Below are 6,143 nucleotides of genomic sequence, written 5' to 3' on the forward strand. Positions count from 1 at the left end.
TGGGTGCTAAACTTCGAAACTTAATATAAAAGTTATGTAATTTTACACTTTTTAACATTGTAGTCACTACGCCTTAAAATATTTGTTAACAACCTTAAACTGAAAACGTTCAAGAATTAAAATCTTTTAGAACGATATTTATCATTAAATAACTGGGTATCTGAACTTGACTGAGTATCTGAATCTCTTGCCCAATCTTTCGAGGTTTACCTGTAAAACAGAATCAGCGGTCAGAGAGGAGCCGGAGTCCGATGAACCCGCTCCGATGCCTAGATTAGTGGGTGTTGGAAGGGTTAAAGAGTAAAGACTATTTGTGAGATAATAGTGTTAACTTACCATTGGGTATGACCATACTTGTCTATTTATAAGGTTTGATGTTGAACCCTTATTTTATTTTTTTTAGGAATCCTATTGACATAAGGATTCCTTATTTCATTGGGAGTCTAACTTTGGGAAAAGTCTTCCTAGGGAAGGATTCTTTGCCCTAGCCGTGTGGGGGTTCCTCTAAACGGAGAACGTTCCATGGAAGTACTTTGATGGATCTGAATGTTTGAGTTTTTTATACATGGTGCTTGATCTGAGGATCCCTCAAATGCCATGTGTCTTGAGTCATTTTATACCATATCTTATGCCCCCTTCTTCTGTTTACACATATCGCAAGGGCGTCCTCGAGAATCGTTTGTGCTTGTCTGTTTGGCACGCGGTGTCCAGGTGGCCTATCTCCTTTGGCCTCTTTTCATGCGCTCATTGAGGATTCTGAAATGTTGGCTAGTCTAATCATTATAGGCATTTAATTATGCCTATTTCTATCGTGTATTCTTCGTCCTTTGCTATTCTCTTCTCTTATAAAGGTGTTTGGAGTTCATTCCTTATTGTTTCTTCTGTTTTTACGTTTCCAGAACTTCCCCATTTTTCCTGTGTTTCGAGCTTTTTGGCATATTCATTTTCTTCAGTAAGTTTCGTTTACCCTTTTTCCTTCTTCCTTTCCTTTTTAATCTTTTGTTCGCTTATAATGGGTCACAAGAAACTGCAAGTTGAAGAGGCTTCAGATTCTAATAATACCAAAAAGATCATTATTCCAAAACCCAAAAACTTCGAGTAGCATTCCACCATGAACGACCTATCATTGACGAAGCTAGTATCTAGAGTTCAAGCATCTGGGTTTTGCTATGCTTGATTCAGATCAGGTGATAACTAATGCTCCTCAAGGATATTTAGGTTTCTACAAGCTTTTTCTAGATAATGGAGTTCATCTTCCCTTCTCTTCCAGTGTTGTTAATATGTTGAATGAATTCAATGTATATCCTGCTCAACTTTCTCCTAATGGCAGGATGGACTACTTGGACTAGTCAAAGTGTGTGAGGACCTGGATATTAAGTTGACCAGATCTTTATTCTGAAGGATATGGACGCCTTCTATGAGACCAGAGACTAATGACTATCTGTGAACCGAAAGTCTTTTGTGCAGAATAAGGTTTCTAGCAACAAGAACTTCAAGCCCAACTGGTTCTGGGTGTTTCCTTTTAAGGACCAAGGTGGGAGGCTAGTGAAAGGGGCTTCATATCCTAATGGGTTCCCATTCTGGTCCTTCTAGGATGTTGACCCCGTAAAGAAGCCGAAGTGGCCTGTGTTAGGGTATTTAACGACTGTGGAGAAGGATATTAGGGATCTATTAGTGAACCTAGATTTTACTTTCACCAATGAGGCTTTATTGAAGCATATCAACAAAAATATCCCTTTCATTTTTCAGCTTGTCGAAGGGGATTTGTATTATGAAGGATCGTCTGAATATGCAACTCTTTTTAAAGGTATTTTTCTGATATATTTATCTTGTTTTTTATTTTAGTCCTCTCTTGTGTTTGCAGGCTCTAACATGTCTAACCTGCTTCAAAAATTGCTAGCTCGGTAAACTGTTGAACGGTTGGTAGCTAAGAAGAATGAGGAGGCCGCAGCTCGTGAAGGGGATGTGTCTTCTTCTGAGGGGTTAACTTCCTCCTCCTCTCTAGGAGCTAACTTTACTCCTGTATTTAGCTTATTGAGAGCCTCTGATGAAAGAGCTGACGTTTCCACTGCTGGTGAGTTTGTTTCATGTATAAGTTCCTTACTTTTTCCTTATCTCTTTCTAATTTTGGGTTTGCAAAAGTCGTGCTTCCTCAAGATTGTACTCGCCCGGGCGTATCCTCTGCCTCTCAAGAAAGGCCTTCGGGTCCTAGGCCTCTAACTACCTTTATACCGGTTGACTCGCATGCAGGTGATGTGATATTGGTTATGAAAGAGAAATAATAACCAAATCAACAAGTTTTTCCGATCTATCTTAAGGAATTAATACCATCAAATAACAAGCATAAATTGGTGATAACAAACCAATCCCAAAGAATTAAAGACAATGAAAGGAGATATAACCTTACACATTCGAATAATTAAATTGGAACCTGAGTGTTTGGCGATTCACAAGTACCTTACCAAAATACTTATTCACGATCAAGATAATATTGCAAGAATGATGACCCGGTCTCTCAAGCTCACAATAAAGAATTCAATCCTGGATTGAAAATAATTCCCAAAAGAAAAGAAGAACTTTTGTTCATAAAAATATTGATGTTCGATTGATGACAAATAATGAAGAATACAAGCCTTTATATAGACTACAAAAGAAACCTAAACCTAAACTAAAAAGGAAGTTGAATCCTAGTGCACCAAGCTAAAAGAAATCTTAATTAAACAAGGAAAAACATTAAATTCGTTTTTGTCCTTTAGAGCTCAATTTCAGCCCACTAATTAACATTATTTGGGCTTTTTAATTAGCTAGAAATAAGCTCAATCAAACCTATAAGGTTATAACATTAATTTTAAGGGAAAATTACACAGAAATTCATGTTTTAATAACTATTTACAACTATATCAAGTTATAATTTTGGATTATGTCAAACTAGTAAAATCAGTACTTTTAATATATTTTAAAGATTAAAATTTATAAATTAGAAGTCTAGAATATATTTTCTAGGGTTTGTGATTTATGAATTGGAGTTTAGAGTTTTTAAATTATAGTGTAAAATCATAATATATAGAGAATAATGACATATTAAGAATTAAGTTTGGTGATATGATTTAATTGTAATTTTGAAGTTATTTATGATAGGGAAAATTACACAAAAATTCATGTTTTAAAAAGTATTTACAACTATGTCAAGTCATAACTTTAGATTATATCAAATTAGTAAAATCAGTATTTTTAATATATTTTAAGTATTGAAATTTATAAATTAGAAGTTTAGAATATATTTTTTATGGTTTATGATTTATGAATTAGAGTCTAGAATTTTTAAATTATGGTGTAAAATCATAATATATAAAAAATAATTACATATTAAAAATTAAGTTTGGTGATATGATTTAATTGTAATTTTATACTTAATTATGTATTCATGTATTTGACCCAGGGAAAATTACATAGAAATTCATCTTTTAAAAACTATTTACAACTATGTCAAATCATAGTTTTGGATTATGTCAAACTAGTTAAAGTCAGTACTTTTAATATATTTAAGGATTAGAATTTATAAATTAGAAGTCTAAAATACATTTTCTATAGTTTATGGTTTATGAATTGGAGTCTTGAGTCTTTAAATTATGATGTAAAATCTTAATATATAGAAAATAATGACATATTAAGAATTAAGTTTGGTCATATGACTTAGTTGTAATTTTGTACTTAATTATGATATTCATGTAATTGACCCTAATTTTAATGAGTCACAATGGGTTTTGCATATGCCAAACACATGCAAGTCCAAAGCTTCTCTTAAAGCATGATCAACTTTTTTACATATCATTATTATGGGCTTAGATTTGGATACAACACAAAAACACACCATCTCTAATGACTTCGCTAGAATCCATTCCTTGCTTAAGGAAGCTCAAGACGAGTCCATTAAACATTTATTGGTCTTTCTTTGCATGATTCTTACCCATTAAACAACAAATTCTTACCCAAAAAAGCTATAGAAGTAGGCCGAAGTGGTGACTATTGAGGATAATCCTACCCTTAAAGGTAAGGGGTCCTTAAAGAGTAAGGCCTTTAAGAAGCCTGGAGCTAAGGCTAAGTTTTTCGAGTCTTCTCTTGGTTCGAAGATGCCGACTAGGGAGTTGTCTGAGAAGGCTGTAGCCTAGCTTAATAGAGTCGTTGAGCCTCCCCTTGGTTTGAAGAAGGCTACTAAGGAGGTGTCTGAAGCTTTTTTTGAATAATAAATCTAAGACCAGAGCCTCGGAGACATCTTTAGTGCCAAAGTCTGCAACAAACCATGCGGCCAAGAATAGTGCTCCGGCTTCTTCAAGGCTTCCCCCTTAGCCTCATATTGCCCGATATGTGGGGAGGGTTCCAGTTATTGTTCCCATATAGCCGAAGTGGATACCTGAGGCAGTGATTGTACCTCATGAAGAGTTGAATTTGTTTTACTACATACAATACTTATAATATAAGCCTTTACTTTTGATTTTTGCATTTTTTTTTTTTTGTAACTTTTAGATATCCTGATAGGGCTTTGTGTTTTGGAAGGCATGGTATCCTTCGAGGCTTAGACTGGAATACCCTATGGTCGCCAAGGCTATAGCTTAATAGGCCTGAGTGCCTTCTAAGACGGTGTTGTTTGCTCAGGCCAATGATCAAGATATTATTGAACTAAATAACTACTGTCAAGTTTTGATTAGCTCTAACTTCTTTTTGCCTTTATGCTTTTATTATTTTTTCACCTCTAACATTTTCTATACTTTTGGTAGGCATTGTCCTCCAACTCTGAGGTCTCTCATAGACTTATCACTGCAAAATAGAAAAGGGAAAAATAAAAAAATAAACCTTGTGGTTACATCTGTTTTCGAACAACACCCGTGTGGTGTGAAAGTTTGCAAAATGGTACCCTGAGATTCATTCCGTTAGCAAACACATACCAAATTGACTAACAGTGTTAAAAGTCAAAAGAAAAAGAGTTAATCTGGTCCTTATATTTATTTATTTTATAAATTTACCCCCTTTATTATCTAATTATCACAAATAAATCCCAAAATTAAAATTAAAAATCAAATACACCTTCTTCTCCATCTCTCTCTAATTTCTTATTTTTTTCTCCTTCTCTCTCTTCTCTCTCTAAAAATACAAAATCAAAGACATTTAAATTAATTTACTACCCTCATTCATTATCACACCTCCTAAAATATTCCAACTTTCGATTAATTTACTCTCCTTTCAAACAATTTTTCTGCCAATCATAACAAAGCCTGTCCAACTCGACGCTAAGATTGAAGATGTGAAGAAGAAGACCTTAGATTAAACGAAGCACCGAAAAGGCTCAGCCAAATACAAACAAACCAATGAAAATGACTCTTTAACAGTGAAGCTGGTTAAAGAAACTAAAGACATAAATAATTCCCAAAACAACAGGAGACATGTGAATTTGCTGGGATTACGACTGAGAGTGAACACGCCGAGAATCGGTAGCCGGAGGATTAGTGGTGGAAGGAAGAGCGTGTAGTCGTGTTCAAGTTCAAGCTCTCGGTGCCGGCGGAGTCTTTCGGATAGTCTGGCAATAGTGAAATCGTCAAATGATCCGCAGAGAGATTTTAGGGAATCAATGGTGGAGATGATTCTGGAAAATAGTATAAGAGCGTCCAAAGATTTAGAAGACCTTCTTGCTTGCTATCTATCTTTGAATGCAAAGGAATAACATCAACTTATTATCAATGTTTTCAAGCAAATCTGGTTCGACTTCACTCAAACTCCCTCCAACTAATCTTTTTCTTCTATAAATTAATAATCATCAACTAATCCAAGATTAGCGGAAGATGAAATCGTTTGAAAGGAAGGGAGTAAATTAATTGAAAGTTGGAATATTTTAGGAGGTGTGATAATGGATGAGGGGAGTAAGTTAATTTAAATGTCTTTGATTTTGTAATTTTTCCAAGAGAAGAGAGAGAAAGAGGAGACAAATAAGAAATTAGAGAGAGATGAAGAAGGTATATTTGATTTTTAATTTTAATTTTGGGGTTTCTTTGTGATAATTAGATAATAAAGGGGGTTAATTTATAAAATAAATAAATATAAGGACTAAATTAACTCTTTGCCCTTTGACTTTTAACACCGTTAGTCAATTT

The 6,143-nt window shown here is 34.4% G+C and overlaps 1 pseudogene; it reads left to right on the forward strand.

Moving 5' to 3' along the window:
• The first annotated feature begins 1,012 nt into the window (after positions 1-1,012).
• LOC136216554 (transcription repressor OFP4-like) lies at positions 1,013-5,782 on the forward strand (annotated as a pseudogene).
• Positions 5,783-6,143: the final 361 nt, after the last annotated feature.

This window comes from Euphorbia lathyris, chromosome 1 (assembly GCF_963576675.1).
Source record: "Euphorbia lathyris chromosome 1, ddEupLath1.1, whole genome shotgun sequence".
In the NCBI taxonomy this organism is placed as follows: Eukaryota; Viridiplantae; Streptophyta; class Magnoliopsida; order Malpighiales; family Euphorbiaceae; genus Euphorbia; species Euphorbia lathyris.